The sequence below is a fragment of the Pyrus communis genome, chromosome 11 (genome assembly GCF_041283825.1).
Source record: "Pyrus communis isolate YQ-2024b chromosome 11, ASM4128382v1, whole genome shotgun sequence".
Classification (NCBI taxonomy): Eukaryota; Viridiplantae; Streptophyta; class Magnoliopsida; order Rosales; family Rosaceae; genus Pyrus; species Pyrus communis.
Window position 1 is genome coordinate 5,801,118 of NC_142575.1, and position 21,668 is coordinate 5,822,785.

The following is a 21,668-nucleotide window of genomic DNA, read 5'->3' on the forward strand; positions in this document are numbered from 1 at the left end:
GCTTCAACTATCAACCGGGAACGTAATCGTTAGGGATTTCAACAACTTCACAGATACAACAATCACCATAAGTCTCATTGTAGACATCGAAATTTCAGTAAAACAAATGTTCACCAATGCATTAAAGTTTTGACGTGTCAAGGCATACATGGCATACGCCACGTGTTGTACAAATTGTACACATGGCGTGTGACTCAACAAAATAGGAAGAAATACCCTTGAAGGATTAAACAAGTTTTTCTTCTCATTTTGGGCAATGACAAGGCAAGTACATTTCAATCCATTGAGGATCAAAACAAGTTTTTCTTCTTATGTTGGGCAATGACAAGGCAAGCACACTTCAATCCATTACGGATCAAAGCAAGCTTTTCTCATTTGGGCAATGACAAAGCATACACATTTCAAGTTTAAAATGGTGTTAAGTGGGAAATTAGGCCATAAGTTACACCACTTCAAGTTTAAAATGGTATTAAGTGGGAAATTAGGCCATAAGTTACGCCACTTCAATTTCAATATTGCATTAAGTGGGAAATTAGGCCATAAGTTAGACCACTTCAAGTTTAAAATGGTATTAAGTGGGAAATTAGGCCATAAGTTACACCACTTCAATTTCAATATTGCATTAAGTGGGAAAATTAGGCAATGGTGCTTGGAAAGGAAAAAAATATTTTGTGATGGTGATTCATTCTCAAAGCCTATAAATAGGCTTCTCCATCAAGGTATCAAGCATCAAGGAATTCACAAATACATTTCTCTACTCCAAAATTATAAGAGAATTCCCCAAATCCTTGAAGCTTTGAAACTCCAAAGCTTCCAACCATCCAAATTCCCAAGAATTCCGAAGGATCAAGAAAGCTCTCTTCGTTCTTCGTTAAATCCTCTTTCAAGATCAAGCCCCGATGGCCCTTGAAGAAAGTGTTCATCCGTTCATCCTAAGCATAAGCCCCCAACGGCCCTTTGGATCAACAACCTCAACAAATCCACACATCCAATCGTTCTTCAAGATTAAGCCCAAAAGCCCTTGAAGATCCGCTCATCCATCAACCTTCAAGATCAAGCCCAAAAGCCCTTGAAGAAATCCACACAACCATTATTCAAGATCAAGCCCCGACGGCCCTTGAAGAAAGTGTTCATCGTTCATCCTAAGATCAAGCCCCAACGGCCCCTTGGATCAACAGCACAAACAAATCCACACATCCAATCGTTCTTCAAGACTAAGCCCAAAAGCCCTTGAAGATCTGCTCATCCATCAACCTTCAAGATCAAGCCCAAAAGCCCTTGAAGAAATCCATACACCCATTCTTCAAGATCAAGCCCAACGGCCCTTGAAGATCCGTTCATCAACTGTTCATCGTTAGATCAAGCCGCGACGACCATTTGGATCAACAACTCATCCACAAACCTACACCCTACGAAGATAGAATCAGAGGACCAAATTTGAGAGAGATCGTAACCCCAAAATCATAAACACAAAAATATTATTTTGTACACGTTATTCTGGTTTCTTGTTTCAAGGAATCTTTCGTGTTCACAAATTTGGCACGCCCAGTGGGACAATCTCTACCTCTCATCTCTATCCTCAAATCATCGAAAAACGCAAATGGCATCAAGAAAGGATCAAGCTGTTCCTGCAATCAAAGCAAAGAACAAGAACATCATCGCCGCAAGTGGTGATATTTCGGGCATCATAACCCGAAGTAAGGCAAGAGCTCTTTTTGCCGCGGCTTCCGCCCCTGCATTAACTCTGTCAAAGGAACAAGAGCACCTGAGGTACGAGCCTGTGATCACCCTAGCCTCGCTAAGGGCATCAAGGGGAGAAAGCTCGAGGAAATACTCAGAGTCCCTACTCTCCGACGCTGATTCGAGCGGCAGTACAACCATGCAAGTCATGACCACTGGAGCAACTTCAATCAAGGAGCAGCTAGCTCAGATGAATGAAGCAATCGCAAAGCTCACACGGACTGTGGAAGAGAAGGACTTGCAGATTGCCGCACTTGTCAACCAACTAGATGCGCTGCCCGATGTGAAAGTCGACCCAAATGTTGGCCTATTAAAGAAAGAAGTCGACGAAGAAGAGGAGCCACCAACGGAGAAAGTTGAAGAGAAGCCGAAGCTAGACCAAGCAACGGCATTCATGGGATCTCTCTCTATCCAGCAGCTACAGGAGATGATCGCAAGCACTATCAAGACACAGTACGAAGGAAGCTCGCATGACTCCGTACTGTACTCAAAGCCTTACTCCAAGAAGATTGATGCTTTGAAAATGCCAAGGGGTTATCAGCCCCCAAAGTTCATGCAGTTCGATGGAAAAGGCAACCCGAAGCAACATGTCGCCCATTTCATTGAAACTTGCAACAATGCTGGGACAGAGGGAGACTACCTCGTCAAACAGTTCGTGCGTTCGCTGAAAAGTAACGCTTTTGACTGGTACACTAACCTCGAACCTGAGTCTATCAACAGTTGGGACCAGCTAGAAAGGGAATTCCTCAACCGTTTCTACAGCACTCGTCGTACTGTAAGCATGCTTGAGCTGACCAGTACGAAACAGTGGAGAGATGAACCTGTCGTCAACTACATAAATAGATGGCCCTCCTTAAGTCTGGATTGCAAAGATCGGCTTTCTGAAACCTCTGCCATTGAGATGTGCGTTCAAGGCATGCACTGGGGGTTACATTACATCCTCCAAGGCATAAAACCAAGAACATTCGAAGAGCTAGCAACTCGTTCCCACGACATGGAGCTGAGTATCTCTAATCACGGGAAAAAGGAGCCGATTACTAACTTCAATAAGGATAAAGTATTCGCCCCAAATGTAGACAAGACCGGGAAGAAGCCCGCTAAGGAAGCTTTCACCGTCAACACTACCCCCATCAAGACCTCCTCAGCACCCATCAAGACCTCCTCAGCGCCCATTAAGATTTCCTCCAAGAAGAAAGCGAAGGAGATAAAGACAAGTGAGCCTTCTCGCACCCAAAACAGATACAAGAGCACTTTGAGAGAGTTGGAACAGAAAACGTACCCTTTTCCTGACTCTGACATGGCTGCCATGTTAGATGACTTGCTGGAAAAAAAGGTGATTGAGCTACCCGAATGCAAGCGTCCTGAAGAAATGAATCGCACAAACGATCCTAGGTACTGCAAGTACCATCGTATCGTGAGCCATCCTGTTGGCAAGTGCTTCGTTCTTAAAGAACTCATCATGAAGCTAGCACAACAAGGGCAAATTGAGCTCGACGTTGAGGACACGGCCGCAACGCATACCACTACAATTGCGTTTGGATCGTTTAATCCTGTGCCTCTCCAAACGACACCACAAGCTCCTCGTTCGCACGAGCCTAAAAGGTGACAACAAACGCTCATTGCCTGCACGAGCTGAAACTGCAAACGGCACCAAAACGCTCCTTGCCTGCACGAGCTGAAACTGCAAACGGCACCAAAACGCTCTTTGCCTGCATGAGCTGAAACTGCAAACGGCACCAAACGCTCCTTGCCTGCACGAGCTGAAACTGCAAACAGCACCAAACACTACTTGCCTGACGATGAGGTGTTCTACATCGACATCTTCCCAACATGGACGATGTTCTTCAACGGATCCGCACGAGCAGACGGAGCGGGGGCAGAAGTAGTATTCATGTCGCCACAAAGGCAAATACTACCTTACTCCTTCCAACTGAATGAGCTATGCTCCAACAATGTTGCTGAGTACCAAGCATTGATCATCGGGTTCCAAATGGCGATCAACATGGAAATCACAGCTCTTGAGGTATATGGCGATTCCAAGCTCATAATCAATCAACTCTTAACTGAATATGAGGTGAGGAAAGATGATCTCGTCCCATACTTCCGGCTAGCGACCCAACTGCTACAAAAGTTCGAAGCTGTGACACTAGAACATGTGCCAAGAAAGGAAAATCAAATGGCAGACGCTCTCGCCAATCTAGCCTCGAGTATGACACTAGGAAAAGATGAAGTTGCAGACGTGCCAGTTTGCCAAAGATGGGTGATTCCGCTCGTTAATGAAATGTCACTAGATTATACAAATGTCATCTCAGTACTTCCAGTCGATGCTGAAGAGTGGAGACAGCCGCTGATCGACTACTTAGAGCACGGAAAGCTTCCAGATGATCTCAGACACCGTTCCGAAATACGTCGACGAGCACCTCGCTTCCTTTACTACAAAGGAACACTCTATCGACGCTCTCTTGAAGGAGTGCTCCTGAGATGCCTAGGTGAGGAAGAAGTTAATCTAGCCATGGAAGAAGCACATTCAGGTGTGTGTGGGGCACATCAGTCTGGACCAAAGCTACATTTCCGGCTTAAAAGAATGGGTTACTACTGGCCGAGCATGATGAAGGACTGCCTGGAACACGCCAAAAGGTGCCAAGCCTGCCAATTCCACGCCAACTTCATACATCAACCGCCTGAACCATTACACCCTACAGTTGCTTCATGACCGTTCGACGCATGGGGATTGGACGTTGTAGGACCAATTACGCCAAAGTCATCTGCAGGGGAAGCTTACATCCTAGCTGCAACAGATTACTTCTCCAAGTGGGCTGAAGCCATCCCTTTAAGGGAAGTAAAAAAGGAAATTGTTGTTCGTTTCATCAAGGAGCATATCATCCACTGATATGGGGTGCCTCGCTACATTATCACTGACAACGGAAAGCAGTTTTCCAACCGACTCGTGGACGAGCTTTGCGACAAATACAAGTTCAAGCAGCACAAGTCTTCCATGTATCATGCTCCGGCCAACGGCCTCGCGGAAGCATTCAACAAGACACTGTGCAGCCTCCTGAAAAAGGTAATCGGCCGAACAAAGAGAGATTGTCATGAAAGAATAAGTGAAGCACTTTGGGCATATAGGACTACACATAAGACTCCTACCCAAGCTACACCTTATTCTCTCGTATATGGCGTAGAAGCTGTTCTACCGCTCGAAAGTCAAATTCCCTCACTAAGGATGGCTATACAAGAAGGCTTGACTGATGAAGAAAATGCAAAGTTGCACCTTCAGGAGTTGGAAGCGCTGGATGAGAGAAGGCTCAAAGCTCAACAACACTTGGAATGCTACCAAGCACGGTTATCCAAGGCATTCAACAAGAAAGTCCGCCCAAGGTCTTTCCAAGCCGGAGATCTCGTGCTGGCATTGCGTAGGCCTATCATTACAACTCATAAGACAAAAAGCAAGTTCACATCAAAGTAGGATGGACCCTACGTAATACAAGAGATCTACACTAATGGCGCCTACTTAATCATGGTAGAAGACGGGTTGAAGATCGGCCCCATCAACGGCAGATTTTTGAAGCGCTACTACCCCTAAAGCAAACGCACGACGCTCCTGGCCCGCAAGAGCATAAACTGTGTACGGCAAAATCATCAAAAAAAAAAAAAAAAAAGAAAAAAAAAAAAAACCATCACTCATTTGAACTACGTCATGACTTGATCCCTCCTCAACCAAGGGTACGTAGGCAACTTGAAACTTCAAAACTTCAAGTACAGTCACATCATCAAAAAAAAAAAAAAAAGGGAAATAACACATCTTGGTGATGTATATGTTTTATCTGTATTTAGCACAATACACTAAATAAAATAAAGCATGTTCATTGATCTCCGAGAAATTACAAGTGCGTACAAAAAAAAAAAAAAAAAAAAAAGAAAGAGAGATGGAGCTTTCATAAAGGTTGTTCACGTGAAGCCCCACTACTTGGGAAAACTACAGAAGCGGGAGGCATCAAAGAAGAGGCCTCAATACTTGGTGGAACGCTAGATGAGCCAGGAAAAAGGTGCCTCTGGAAGAAAGCAGCAAGTCTTTGACGGTCACTTTGAATTCGACCACTGGATTCTTGCAGCTCATCAAGCTTCCTCTTCATACCCGTCGAATAGTTATTTGCAAGCACATGCAAACTTCTATTCTCGTGCTTAAGCTGTTTAATCTCTTGCTTAAGAGTTTCCACCTCCGCCATCAATGATTCCACTTGGCGGGATCGAGCAAGTAGGCGTTGGCCCATGTTGGACACAGAGCCTGCGCACTGAACACTGAGAGTTAGGGACTCTTGAACGGCCAACTCATCGGACCGTTCTGAAAGCAGCCTACTATCTTTTGGAGTGAGGAAGTTCCTAGCTACTATCGTAGCTGTTGTTGCGTCCTTCATCACAGAATCTTCACCTGTCAAATGGCCATTAGAAGATAAGAAAGAAGGGCACCATACATTTACCTGACGCGGCGCACTCGGATCACTGCTGAGACTCAAATCTAAGCAAATGTTAGACGGGTTAGCCATTGTCAAAAGGTTAAAAGAGAAAGGTGGATGGAGTAAAATCAGAAAGGGCTGAAGACGATTTTCACAAACGGGCGATCTTCAAAGTGTGCATGTTGGAGATGATCGATACCTCTATAAAAAGCCAAGGCGACACGACCACCGATTCAAAAAATCGGATTTTCCTGCGTGAAGTTCGGCGACGCTTTCGCTGCTTTTCAGATAACGCGTTCAACTTTGTCAAAAGATCTCTGACAAAGTTGAAAACACGTGAAGGTTATCATCCCAACTACGCGCCTTTGCCAACAAGCGTGGTGACAGAGCCGCACCCGTGACTACTTTTTCGAAGAGGCGCTCGCTCAGAAATCGAAGAGACGCTTGTTAAAAAATCGAAGAGACGTTTGTCGACAAGGGTAAAAGAACATAACCACCACTTGCTATTGGGAAATCCCTATATATGTCGACCTTCATCTTTTATGGCAAGGTAGACCTGAAAAAAAAATGCCGAACTCTTCCTCACCTCTGAGGGCGCACTCCCAGCAAAGCCTCTCGAAATACTCAATTTTTTTCTTCTTCCCCAAAGAAGATACCAGATGCCTGGAGTACAGATGAGGCAGGAGGAAACGGTAAATCGAAGCATGTGGAGACAAGCACAACAAATATATGTGCTGATTCATTCGCTACTTCTTCAAAAGCAAAAGTATCTCATATCATCAAGGGCGAAAGCAAAGGTATCTCATATCATGCTTTTTCCCTGTCTTTTCCTTTGCCCTTGTTCTCACCTGCCAAGACAAGGACAGAGAAAGCAATATGTCGGAACCTCCACTCAAACTTGCGCTGCCACCAAGAAGTGAGGGTCCATTCAAATGCAAGGTTTGCATTCAACTCCTGCATCAGAGGACAAATACTACAAGAGAAGATGCCACACCTGCATAAGGAAATACCACTTCTGCAAAGGGGAGCAAGTAAGGCAAGTAAAAATGATACATCGAAGCATGTGGAGACAAGCACAACAAATATATGTGCTGATTCATTTGCTGCTTCTTCAAAAGCAAAGGTATCTCATATCATGCCTTCTCCATGTCCTTTCCTTTGTCCTTGTTCTTACTCGCATGGCAAAGTGAAGAAGCAATCAGCCAGCACTTGGAGTCAGTCTTCCGATCTGGAACCAACTGCCTGGAATCTATTCCCTGGTTGCTTACTTAGCGTTGCTCTCGAGTAGTCATCTTTAACGGTTGATACACTTCCAGAGAAGGGACCACATCTGCTTGGAGAACAGCTAAGACGAGTGACAATGAAACATCAATCTTGTGGATAGTCAGCAAACGCAACAACTGCATATGCTGAGTTATCCTCTAACCCTCTTCAATACGAATTGGAAAGATTGAACAAAGAAACAGGTCATCACCTCCACCTCGTGCTTGCCTACCATGTGTCTGAATCCTGAAACCGCTCATGGTCCTATTTTCACTCAAGATCAAGCCTCGATGGCCATTGAAGAAATCACAAGCCCGATTCAAAATCAAGTGTTCTCCACCCTTGAATCAAATTCAACTCCAGATAAAAGGAGTAAGTTCAGACCTTCGGGGGAGACCAAAAGAATCCTCCAGCCCAGTTCAAGACTAAGCCTGTGGAAAATCAACGATTGGAGGAAACCAGAAAATCTTCCAGTCGAACTCAAGATCAAGCCTCAATGGCCCTTGAAGAAATTTCCAACCCAATTCAAGATCAAGCCTCGACGGCCCTTGGGTTGACATCTACATTAAGGGACTTCAAAACGCATCTTCTACACGTGACAAGCACATGTCTACGACGTGCCTTGAAGTGGGGGCATTTGTAGACATCGAAATTTCAGTAAAACAAATGTTCACCAATGCATTAAAGTTTTGACGTGTCAAGGCATACATGGCATACGCCACGTGTTGTACAAATTGTACACATGGCGTGTGACTCAACAAAATAGGAAGAAATACCCTTGAAGGATTAAACAAGTTTTTCTTCTCATTTTGGGCAATGACAAGGCAAGTACATTTCAATCCATTGAGGATCAAAACAAGTTTTTCTTCTTATGTTGGGCAATGACAAGGCAAGCACACTTCAATCCATTACGGATCAAAGCAAGTTTTTCTCATTTGGGCAATGACAAAGCATACACATTTCAAGTTTAAAATGGTGTTAAGTGGGAAATTAGGCCATAAGTTACACCACTTCAATTTCAATATTGCATTAAGTGGGAAAATTAGGCAATGGTGCTTGGAAAGGAAAAAAATATTTTGTGATGGTGATTCATTCTCAAAGCCTATAAATAGGCTTCTCCATCAAGGTATCAAGCATCAAGGAATTCACAAATACATTTCTCTACTCCAAAATTATAAGAGAATTCCCCAAATCCTTGAAGCTTTGAAACTCCAAAGCTTCCAACCATCCAAATTCCCAAGAATTCCGAAGGATCAAGAAAGCTCTCTTCGTTCTTCGTTAAATCCTCTTTCAAGATCAAGCCCCGACGGCCCTTGAAGAAAGTGTTCATCCGTTCATCCTAAGCATAAGCCCCCAACGGCCCTTTGGATCAACAACCTCAACAAATCCACACATCCAATCGTTCTTCAAGATTGAGCCCAAAAGCCCTTGAAGATCCGCTCATCCATCAACCTTCAAGATCAAGCCCAAAAGCCCTTGAAGAAATCCACACAACCATTATTCAAGATCAAGCCCCGACGGCCCTTGAAGAAAGTGTTCATCGTTCATCCTAAGATCAAGCCCCAACGGCCCCTTGGATCAACAGCACAAACAAATCCACACATCCAATCGTTCTTCAAGACTAAGCCCAAAAGCCCTTGAAGATCTGCTCATCCATCAACCTTCAAGATCAAGCCCAAAAGCCCTTGAAGAAATCCATACACCCATTCTTCAAGATCAAGCCCAACGCCCCTTGAAGATCCGTTCATCAACTGTTCATCCTTAGATCAAGCCCCGACGGCCATTTGGATCAACAACTCATCCACAAACCCACACCCTACGAAGATAGAATCAGAGGACCAAATTTGAGAGAGATCGTAACCCCAAAATCATAAACACAAAAATATTATTTTGTACACGTTATTCTGGTTTCTTGTTTCAAGGAATCTTTCGTGTTCACACTCATCTTTGACATTCATACAGAAAATCGAATAAAATTCGAAATCAAGAATCAATCCCAAAACTGAAAGTTGAAAATTTGGAAAAAGAACTTACATTGGAGAACAGCCCACGAGAAGAGGATCATTTCTGCCTCTTGGGTCGAGGTCCAATTCCGGCGATATTGGCCGGAAGTTGGACGGAAAACCCTGGGTCACCCTTTCTTAAATTAGAAATTGAGGAAAATTGCCTACGAATTTATAGAACTAACTTGGGGATTGGATAAAGGACAGCAAGAGCATTCTGGATGTGTAGTTTGACAGGCGTTGGTGACCGGTGAACGGCGGAGAAGTTGCGTCGGCAGTCGTCGACTCGCTAAGAGAAGAGGGAGAGAGGATGCGGGAGGGAGGGAGGAGAGACAAAAAGAAAAGAAAAGGATAAGAAATAAAGAAATTTATAATAGAAATGAAAAATAAAGGTAAACGGACAGCATAAGGTAATTAATAGTACAAAATTATCATACTATCCTTAAACTTTGTAATTCCGTGGAATCTTTATTTTAATTCTAATGGTTGCGCTCACAAGTTTGTATTGATGCGTACTACGAGAAAATATTAAGATGATAGGTCATATAAGAGTTTTCGTTGAGAATTTTTATGATGGATTTAGCAATATGGCATCTATGATTTGTAAAGCTAGGTATCGGCCTGACTTGTGGAGCCACCAACACAAAGAAGAACTTGGAAAGTTCAATTCTTGTCTTTTTCTTATATAATAGTGTCATTTTAGTGAATTGAATGTTCCGATTCCAACATCTAAAATACCACAATTGGAATTTTTCCATACTACAATTGGATTGTATCTTAAAATTATGGTAGTTTTGGATTGAATTACCACCACCAAAAATGTGAGCATTGGTCACGATATTATGTTGCTTTGTGTTGGATTTCATTAGAGATCGTAATTAATCAATCACCCCTTTTGTGTCTCCCTCCAAAAACTCAAATTGAAATTGGAACTCCCCAAAAAAAAAAAAAAAAAAAAAAAAAAAAAAAAAAAACAAGAGAGAGCAACCCTGAACTCTATAGCAAATAAGAGCCCAATTTGACAACCAAGATCTTCATTGTTCAAGTATCAATGTTCTCTTAAATTCGCTGTGAGCAACCCGCCATGAAATCTCCTTCATGGACATCTCATAAAATTAGAACTGTACAAAGAAGATTAGTGTCATTCCTAAGCTAGGATTACACTTTTGAATCGCAAAATAGTTCCTCCACCACTCTTTGATTATCTCTTTCACCTAACAATATTTTACTCTACCTTTTCACCCTAAGTAAGAAATGAGCCTTTGTCAGCATCTTTTGCTCTATTTGACTGAACGACAAATTTTGATTGTCTAAATATTATATCAAACTACAAATACTATTGATATTGGTTAAATAGCCAAAATGGTTCCTGAGATTTGCATAATCAATAGAAATGGTCCTTGAGATTGTCCACCATCTATGATTTTGGTACTTCTGTTAAAAACTCTTTGGGCAATTTTCAAAGCTTCGTAACTCAATTGATTCTTAACCAAATTCGACCCATAATATATCAAAATGAAGATAGGAAAGTGTAGAACAAGATTATCTTATTTAGAAGCCCAATAGTAGCCGAAGATGGCCAGAAAATAGCCGGAAAAGAGACTGGTCCGCAGGAAAACTGGAAAACTCGCCGGAAACTGAGTAAACTTTAAACGTTCATAACTTCTTCAATACTCAACGAATCGAGTGATTCAAAAACGAAAATCATACTTTTCGACGAGACGAAGAGAATGGTATCTTTTTTTATGGCTAACTCGACGTGGTTTGGCCAAAAAACGGCTCGAAAATGGCTAACTCGAAAATGGTTAGCCACTCTAAAATGCCGCCCTTTCTCACTCATACGCACGCCCAGTGATATCTGAAGCAATTTCTCTTCACTTTGGCTCTCTACATCTCACCAGATGTAAAAACCCCCGGTTTTTTATTTTTTATTTTACTTTTTCCTTTGTAAATCTAATTTAATGAATTTTTTGTGTACCGTTGCTGTGGTATAGGAAGATTTTTGTAGTATTTCTACGTGTTGGATGATACTGGAATAATTATTGGGATTTTGAAGAATTTTTGGTTCATATGATATATTTGCTAAAAGACCCAAAATTTTGAAGCAGAGAGGCGGTATTTGAAAAGAAAATCATCTGATGAGTCATTGGAGTCGTCATCGTATTCGAAGGAGAACGACAAAAGCTCGAAACAAGCTTGCGTCGAAATCAACTTGGAAGATTTCGTTGTTGATCCCGGGTTGCACTCAAATTTGGGATTAGCATCCAAATGTTCGAGTTCGAGAGCAAGTTCAAAGAGCATATATACAAAAGGGTCATTTTCAGACTCGAGACCATGAGTTCCCCCACAAGAATACCAGTAAAGGACCGATAAGGTTTATATCTGCTTGGTTTATGAGTGTCCAACTTCGTTGGAAGATAGTATAGCAAAAGATGATTTGTATTGTCTATGTTGTTATTTGTTTAAGCTAAATACAGGGAAAGCAAGCTAGCGGTGATTGCTTTGTTAGTAAAGGGTTTTCGAATTGGAAGAAGGAAAGGTTGCAAGGTCATGTTGGAGGACGGAATAATGCCCTCAACCAAGCTTGGAGAACCTATGATGCTTTATTAAAGCAACACCAAGCACCAAAGGAATGTAAAACTTTTTTGGGTGTATCAATTGTTTGTATGAGGTTTCTTTTGCATCAAGGGCTTATATTTTGTGGAGGCGATGAACATGAAGGTTCAAACAACGAATGAGTTTTTCTTGGACTCTGGAATTTCCAATGTGGTCAGGAGTTAAAAGTTATCACATTGAGAAATCCTCCCTTAGGTCTGAATTTGACTTCACCTGATACTCAGACGGAGGTCATAACTGTTTTTTCAATGGAAATCATGTCTTCAATGATATTGGTGGTTTGTACTTTTCCATTCTTATCGATGAGCTTCATAACATGTCTTCAATGAAGCAATTGGCTATTGTAATACGTTTTGTGGATAAAGGTCATGTGATCGAGCCTTTTTTTATGCGTTGTACAAGCCGCTGGTAATATTGCTGACTCACTTAAGGCGGCTATTGATGATTTCTTTTCTACCCATGGATTAAGCTCGTCAAAGGGGGCAAGGTTATCATGGGACAAGTAATATGCTTGGTGAGTTGAATAGTATTAAGACACTAATAATGAAGGAGAATGAGTGTGCATTTTACGTTCGTTACTTTGCTCAAGGCAGCGAGAGACCCAAAATGCCCACATCTTTATGAAGGTGTGCCGGCATTCTCCTAAAAGGACATGCTCATCTCGCTTGAGGATAAGCGAGTGCTCCAGATAATTGTTCGTCATCCGAACGCCCCACAAGAAAGGCTGCTTAATGTTGGCCAAACCTCGTGCCATTTCAGCTAGTTTTTACTGTCCATGAATGTTGTGTTTCCTAGGCTTTCATAGATGACAGAGTTGTGTGCTTGTTTATCGAGCCATGACATACAACTCTAGCCCTCTTTCAACAAGCTTGTAGACGGGGATGGAACAGTTTTTTGCAGAAGACCGGTAGGAAATAACGGAATTTGGTACTCTTTCTTAAGCCGTGACAGCGATGATTGTTCAAGGCCATCCTGGTGTTCCAAATAACGGCTGAAGATAACCTTGAATCGTGTGCTTTCACTAGTAGTTGCAATAAGCCGTCCAAACCTCTCACATCTTAGTGGTTGGAGTCTTGGTGCCAGTTCCAGCATTATAAAATCTGTACACAGAATGGTCAAGCATAAGAGATTTTAAGCTTAGTGCAGACATTTGCAAAAGTTGTAAAAACCATAGTCATCGAGTCTTATTTCCCATAAAAAGGTTAAAATCAATCAATTAATTGATCAATTTGATGAATTTACATCTCATAGTTAATATGTCTAGATAGAATTCGAAAGATATGAGATGTCTGATTGTTACCTTGAATTGGAAAGTAACCATCTTATAGGAATTGCTCGGTAAGTCATCATGTTTGCTACATTACTAGTAGTCAATATAATGTTAGGCAACTCTACGGGCGCGTTTACTAATCTGTAATCAAATTGAGAGAAATTGAATTGAGGAGGAATTGGATTGAAGAGGAATTGAAATGAGGTGGAATTAGAATCAGATTCCTATTAAAGTTGCTTACTAAAACTGTCTGGAAATGAAGTAGAAATGATGTTGAGTCCATATAAGTTGTTTACTAATTGTCATGCATCGAAATGAAAACTAATGTCATTACTAAAATGCCCCTATTCTAAATATCTATATTATATGCTAATATTTTTTATATTTAATAAAAAAAATTATTTTATTTTTAATTTATGTGAGAAAGGCTTTTTAAGTCCTTTTAAATTCAATATGATCAGTCCTCTTCGTTCTCTGATCTGCTGATAAAATGCCTCCTCCTCGCCCTCTCACTCACGCTCGACCGTGACTACCCTCCCTGAGACTTCGACCATTCTTTGCTCTCCCTCCTTACCTCACCATCAAGGATTCAAGGTAAGCCTTCTATGTAAATTTTTATTTTTGGTTGATTTGATTATGCTCTACGCTGACCTTCCCTATGCAATTATGCGTAATGATTCAAGCTAATATGTTGTTGAATGGTTGATCTTTCAAGTGTTTTAAGGATGCCCAATTGCAATCCTTATCCCTTATAAATTCTAACGAGAGTCTAAATTTGCAGTCTTTGGAATTAGAATCGACAGCTAAGCCCCAAATCGAAAGAGTTCGACACGGCAATGCATGGGTGCAGAAAGGCGGCGGCGGAGGAGCACACAGCTGCTAGAAAGGATGGCGGAAGACAACGAGAAGATGGAAGGGAGTGCTGAAGGTGAAGGGTGCTTTGGGAAGAAAAATTTGATTCCAGATAAAGCCTTCTCCCCGGAATCCAAATACTACCTCCGTGTAAGTAATCCAATTCCGTCAATATTAGGAATTGAACTCCTGATTTTACATGGGTCTCGCAACACTGTGCATTCCGGTTGAATTGGTAAACAAAGGAATAATCATGAATGGGGAATGACTCCCATTCCGCCATTTCCTTTCCCCATATGTAAACACGACATAGATGATTAGCCACCTCTTATGTACACATCATAGATGATACATGAAATCTTGGAAATTGGGCTTCTTGTATTGGGATTAGTCTCTTCTTCCTTTTCTAATATACTCGTTTATTCACAAAAGAAAAAGATAGATAATGATCGGTAGCTGTTAGAATTCCTTTATTACACATTGGCCAGAAAGCCTAAGAACAAGCCCTTTTAAATAGAATTACCCTACTCCAACTATCATTGGGGCCTTTTGGATTAAAACGCCACACCTGACGGATTGAGCAAGTCTCTAATTAGGGACAGTATCAGTGTTGTTGAAGTGGGCCCTTGGCCTGTCTACTTGAAATTTAAGATGTTAGAATTCCTCTGTCCTACATCGACCAGAGGGCTTGAGAATAAGCCTTTTATATAGAATTACCTCACTCTAACTAACACTTAGGTCTTTTGTATTAAAACCCCACACCTGACAGATTGAGCTGGTGGCCAAGTGGGGACAGTATCGGTGTTGTTAGAGTGGGCCAATGGCCCGTCTACCTGAAATTTAAGATGGTATCAAAGTCAGGGGATGGGCCCGTACATCCACGTGAACGGATGGGTTCCCATTGACCCTGCGCAAATGGGTGAGCCCCGACTTGGCTCCACATAGGACAAGAGATACCACGTGAGCGGATGGGTCCCCACTGGCCTCGCGCAAAACAGGTGAGCCCTAGCTTAACTTCACGTGGTTGTCGATGTGTGGAACTTCACGTGTGACCTATAAAATGAGGTCTCACGTGCAGGGAAGTGTTAGAATTCCTCTGTCCCACATTAGCCAGAGGGCTTGAGGATAAGCCCTTTATATAGAATTACCCTACTCTAACTAACACCGATATCTTTTGTATTAAAACCCCATACCTGATGGATTAAGCAAGTGGCCAAGTAGGGATAATATCGGTGTTGTTGAAGTAGACCCATGGCTCGTCTACCTGAAATTTAAGAGTAGCCACCAAATTTAGGACAAGGAGGAGGGCAGGTTGAAATAAACGCATCGTTCGCTTAATTTTGAGCTACTCAAGAGCTACCGGGGTGTGTTTGTTTGGGCTCCTTAAGGTTCACTGGACTAGACACCAATATTTGGCAGGTATAAGGATTACGTTTAATGGGATTATGCCGGATTCACCTCGACTAACTCCTTCACTAAGAACTCTTAGCTTTGTCTGCTTCGTCTTCGTCTGCGTCTTCCTCTCCTCGACTTCCTCAACTTGCTTTATCTTCCTCTTCGTCTTCCTCAGATGCCCAACCCACTGCCATTAAGCTTTCATTCTTCCTAGGCTCGCAATCAATCGATTCAGTAGCTCCAGCTCTCACGTCACCAAACATCGTGCATGCAGCTCCAGATACCGCTCCACCGACCACCGCATCCTCCTCTAGGCCGCCAAACGCTAGGAAGTTATCTCCTTACATCCAAGACTATTTAAGCCTTCCATCTCTCTCGCAGTTTTTAAGTCCCAGCGGACATCAAATTTCCAATAATCAAGACGAATTAGGAATTGCAATGTTGGATACATAGAATTTCAAAACATCCACTCCTCTTGGGTATCAAATACAAACGCACAATTTTGCCAAAATCAAGACAAAGTTTCAGTCTATCTCCAAGCTTGTGCTTTCTTCTAAGCCTCAACAAGTTCGAGAACAAGAAGCTCATCAAATATGGCTTCCCTGAAGACATTTGGTAACTCCCTCCCCCAATTCTCTGTCTCTAATTTTCCGAATTACCAAATCCAATTTGCAATTTGTCCCAATTTTTCATTTGAAAGATAGAAAATTTGTAGTTGCATTTCTTGTCAAGTTTTGGAATTTTCTGGTCATGCATCAAGAATTAACTTGAATGTTAGAAGCTTGCTTAAGGTAATCGGCGACAAAATCAAGATAATCGTTCGGTATAAATAATGTATATGTTCTTCCACTAGAGGGGGATGATTGGTTTTTGATGATTTTTGAACTAGGTATTTTGAAATTTAGCATTTTGGTGTTGGATTAGGGAATTGGATGTTGAAAATTTGGATTGAAAATTTTAATGGTGGTTGAAATTGAAGTTGAAGCAAATAATTTAAATATTTTGTAACATATATGAGTTTATTTTTTATTTTTTATTATTCTGTTTTTTAGTCCGATATTGTACTAAATACTTCACTAAATTAGTTTAGTTTAGTCTATTTTAAGACAGTCCAACTTAGTCCCTAAAGCTAGTCAAGTTCAAGATAGTCCTATACAACAAATGTACCCTAAAAAAGTTTAAAATTTTGGGGTAGTCTTTTTAAAATTCATTTAAATTTATGTGTATTAAAAAACTTAAAAATTTTGTGGAATTTCATCAAGTTAAGTCATTTGAAGGCAAGGCATTTTGCTATCAAATTTGACAGCATATGTCAAATTCATTAAATGATATTTTAATAGATTAATATAATATATAATAAATGTTGTTATGTTTTTGAAATATTTGATTGGTTGCCTTAATCATTTGACTCCACAAAAAGATAAAAAATAATTATTAAATAATATTATTATTTAACATATCGAGTGGAGCAAAATATTGTACAAAATGTTAAATTGCCACATAAGCTATCAATTATCATTTTAGAGATACTCTTAATACCCAAAACCAAAGGCAGCAAGGGTGACGCCGAACATCCAATGTGTGTATGATAGCATGCCCACCGGACCTGATGCTCCTCCGGAGCATGTAAATCTTGGATGAGTAGTACACCAACATTACAATGCAGTGGTTTATATTATGATGATCCCAACATTTCAAATTCATTTTCTTAATCCTTCTTGAGGTTAGTCCAAACAACAAATTGGTGGCATATTCAGAAGACACAAAGGAAAGGAAATCTATACAGTTTGTGTCATTGATGGCGAGACAGGATCATGTGGGTCTGCCTCTAGTTGCTACAACATCCCAGTTTGCAAATGGTTTGAAACCGAAATCAAACCTTTTGAAACCGAATTAAACCGCAACCAAATGGTTTGGTTTTATCTTGATTAATTCAAGCTTCAAATTTACACCGAACCGAACTGGCAAAAAATTCAGTTTCACTTCAAAACCAAACAGAACCAACCCGTGTCATCATTATGATTTTCAGTGCGTACTTGCAATCAATGATTTTTGCCTTGTGGGCAAAAAATGCTTGAATTAATGATTTTTGCTGGATAGGGGAATAAGCTTGAATTAATGATTTTCGGCCCGCACCGAGCTGAGGTTTTTCAGCCCACAAGGCAAAAAATTCAGTTTCACTTTAATTTGAGGTTTCTAATTTTCAGTCACTTATGTTTTTATCTCAAGAAAAACATCTGTCTTTTAATTCTTGATGTATGAGTGGGATTCCTAATGTTTTTATGAAGGACTTAAATTTCTAGTTATTCAACCAGTAAGTAGGTTCTGGTTTCGAGCTAAAACATAATATGGCAAACACCACAAAAATTTCGACAACAAATTTAGGCAAAGCATAATCAACAGTTCAGATTTAGTATGACAAAATTTAGTCAAATACTACACACACACACACACACACATATACGTATGTACACTAAAGTGTATTTCGATAAGTTTCCCCAAAAAAAATGTGTACATAGATATGTTTTTCTTCTTTTGAAAACTCAATTATATCTCAAGAAAACATCTCTTTTATTTCTAACACAGGAAGGGTGAAGATGATGAAATCGACAGGGAGGACAAACACAATTAATTGATCAAGTACAGAGGTTAACAAGTCTCCATCTTCAACTTCTTGTAGGTTTAGTAAAAACTGATGAAAATTATCTATGTAGTACTTAAAAAATTATTCTACCATGTTTTATAGAATACACACACACACACACGTTTAGTACTTATAAAAATGAATTTAGTCCTTAAACTGCTATTTTCGGAAACAGATATACAATAAGCATAACCGTTTCAACTTATTTGAATTTCAGTGATTTCTAATATTCTCCAATGCATGCAGGAAAACAATTCAAAGGTAGGTGGTTGTGGCTTCAACAATTCGTTTACTATATCATATGTACAAACCAATAAAATGTCATTTGTTGCACCAGACTTTCCTTCCAAAAATACTATTTATGTTGCTTATTTTATGCATGTATAATAAATTTCGAGTGCGATTATTACTGTTTGTATCAAGTTCACATTATTAATGTTTGTTTATTTGCCCGACGAAATGAGAAATGCTTATGTAAAAATAAATGAATAAGATTAAACCAAGAAAAACTTTACACTACTCAAACTTGCAAACACTCAAACTACAAACATTCTGAATAAACACGGAATCAGGCTACGCAATTGCCTTCATCATAACATGATTTTGGCCCCCATTTTCTAATTTCCTACCACATTTTCACATTCTTCCATGAATTTTATAATAACTATGCAAAAGAGTTCAATCTAGGGGCTTCAACAATATCACAGATACAACAATTACAACAATTACAACAATATCAAGTAATACCATATGATTTACTAATCCATATGCATAATTTTAACATTTTCATATTCATTAGAAGTATACAGAAAAGATACGTGGCACACAAGATATCTACTTTTTGATGTAGAAGCTCAATTCTTGTATACAGACACACTTCCCTTAGCTTGCATTGGACCTCGCACTTTTCACTAATGTAAATGCCACGTCAAAAGTGAAAGAGCGACTCCGGAGACCAATTACAGCCATGTGCTTGCACTTCAATGCAGAAACAGAACAAAACATAATCCTAAAGTTTTCGGACTATCATTAAACACACAAGCATAACAAACATTCACAATACAGCAAGTCGGTGTTCTTAATTTCAAGCAGAAACACCAAAAGTCAAAGAAAATAATGAATTAAACTCGGAAAAAATTTGTACTCACGTATCTCCCTTGATCTTGAACCAAGTCTCAGCACATTGTTTATGAGCAGCATCCAAATCCCCCTTGCAAGAACACCCCAAGTCAATCGGGACCCCAGAGGCAGGGTCGGTCCCACCACCTCCCTCCAAACCCAAGTGGCAAATCCTGCAATTTCTCTCATCTTTTTACTCAGATGCACCACCTTCTTCACCTCCGAAACCCCACTCTCTCCACTGAACAGCACTGGATGTGGTTGGAGTCATCCGAGTCCGAAGCGCCGCTGCCTCCGGTGCCCAAACGGCGGTGGTGGGTTGTCTCGGGAGCTGACATTCGTGAAACCCAGAAAGAGAAATGGCGTGAAATGGTGAAGTGTTAAAGTTGCGGCATTCAGAGATCAAACATGGTGGGGTTATAGAGCCGGTGGAGATTTTTTCTCTATCCTCAATCAAAATATCAATGTCTCCCTCCTCCCTCGATCACTGTCTTTATTTGTGTGTCAGTTTCGAGCAATGGCTTTGCTGAACGAGAGAGGGAGAGGGGAAGGAGTTCCGAAGCAAATTATGAGGACGGTGGTGGGGGCAGAATACTCCAATCGCAGATATGTTTCAAGGATCACAATTAAAGACTTGCAACCTTTTACGGCTGCCAGTTGTGGGACACTTGCAGTCAGACACACACAGATGGAGACAAAACACAAGTAAGACTTCTAAAAGACTGAGTTAGAATTAGTAAATTTGTGTGTGTTGGGGTAGCTCCGTATGGGGTTCCAAACTGAAAATGGAATTTCGAATCCCAAATTGAAAATTTTCGAAACGAGAATTTCAAAACCAATCCTGAATCAAAATTTCGGTATTACTAATTTTCGGGATTCACACAATGTTTTCGATATCAGGATGGGTCGGGATTGAGTTTTGGGTTTTGGGCTGAAATTTGAGTTCATCATAACATGATTTTGGCCCCATTTTCTAATTCCCTACCACATTTTCACATTCTTTCCATGAATTTTATAATATCTATACAAAAGAGTTCATTCATTGCCTATTTCAAAACAATACAAGGTTCTACAGAGTTCAATCCCACCACATGTTATAGACATGCTTCAACTCCATAAGTCTCATCTCCAACATTCATACAGAATAGCGAATAAAAATTCGAAATCAAGAATCAATCCCAAAACTGAAAGTTGAGATTTTGGAAAAAGAACTTACATTGGAGAACAGCCCAAGAGAAGAGGATCATTTCTAACCCTTGGGTCGAGCTCCAATTCCGGCGATATGGAAAACCCTGGGCCACCGTTTCTTAAATTTGAAGTTGAGGAAAATCGCCTACGAATTTATAGAAACTAACTTGGGGATTGGATAACGGACGGAAAGAGCATTCTGGATGTGTTGTTGGAGAGCCTTTGGTGACCCGTGGACGACAGAGCTGTTGCGCCGACACTCGGCAGTCGTCGGCTTGCTGTTTAATGGGGCTCCTGTTGCAGCGCAAAAGAGAAGAAGGAGAGAGGATACGGGAGGTGGAGAGAAAATGGGCTTCTCCCACTTTTTACCTCTTAATTCTTTTCCATATATATATATATATATATATATATATATATATATATATATATATATTTTATAGAATAAACAATTATCTATCACAAAAAGTGTGTTTGGTACGTGAGATGAGATGAAATACATTTTGATGATAATGATGGTTAGAAATAATCTAATTTAAATTTGCATTTGAAGATAATCCAACATAAAATTTCTCACTTACAAGTTACAAACAAAGAGGAATACCATTAATTTTTTGAGTAAATTGTAGCTATGATCATTTAACTTTAACTCAATTGAAGCAATGGTTCCTCAACTAAAAATCCATTAACATTGTTTCTCAACTCATCAAAATGTGCAGTTATGGTCCCTTAACTAAAAATTCATTACTATTAGTTCCTCAACTTTAATCTAACTAGAGAAATAGTACCTCAACTTTAATCCAATTGGAACAATGATTCATCAACTTTAACCCAATTGTAGCAATGATCCTTCCAACATAACTCATTTTTGACAAAATTTTGACAAAGTTGACGAAAAAGACCATAGCTACATGTTTTCATGAGTTGAGAGACCTAATTGTAGCAATTATTCTTCTAGCATAACTTATTTTGACAAAATTCTAACATAGTTGATGAAAAGAACTATAGTTACACATTTTGATGAGTTGAGGGACCATTGGTAATGAATTTTTAATTAATGGACCATTGCTCTAATTTAATTAAAGCTAAAGGATCATTGCTACAATTTACTCTAATTTTTTTTTTCA

The 21,668-nt window shown here is 40.3% G+C and overlaps 1 protein-coding gene and 1 long non-coding RNA gene across 4 annotated transcripts in view; one reads left to right on the plus strand and one right to left on the minus strand.

Moving 5' to 3' along the window:
• Window positions 1–21,668, plus strand: part of LOC148692761 (putative disease resistance protein At4g27220) — a 91,669-nt gene that overhangs the window by 56,898 nt on the left and 13,103 nt on the right. The window lies entirely within an intron of this gene.
• On the minus strand, window positions 18,974–20,935 carry LOC148692770 (uncharacterized). 3 transcript variants are annotated; one of them, XR_015952944.1, is made up of 2 exons: window positions 20,573–20,935; window positions 18,974–20,023 (listed from the first exon to the last, which is right to left on the minus strand). It is a non-coding gene; the product is annotated as an uncharacterized LOC148692770 (long non-coding RNA). The 3 variants fall into 3 exon arrangements; XR_015952943.1 differs by having other exon boundaries at window positions 18,974–19,687; window positions 20,573–20,921; XR_015952945.1 differs by having other exon boundaries at window positions 18,974–20,006; window positions 20,573–20,921.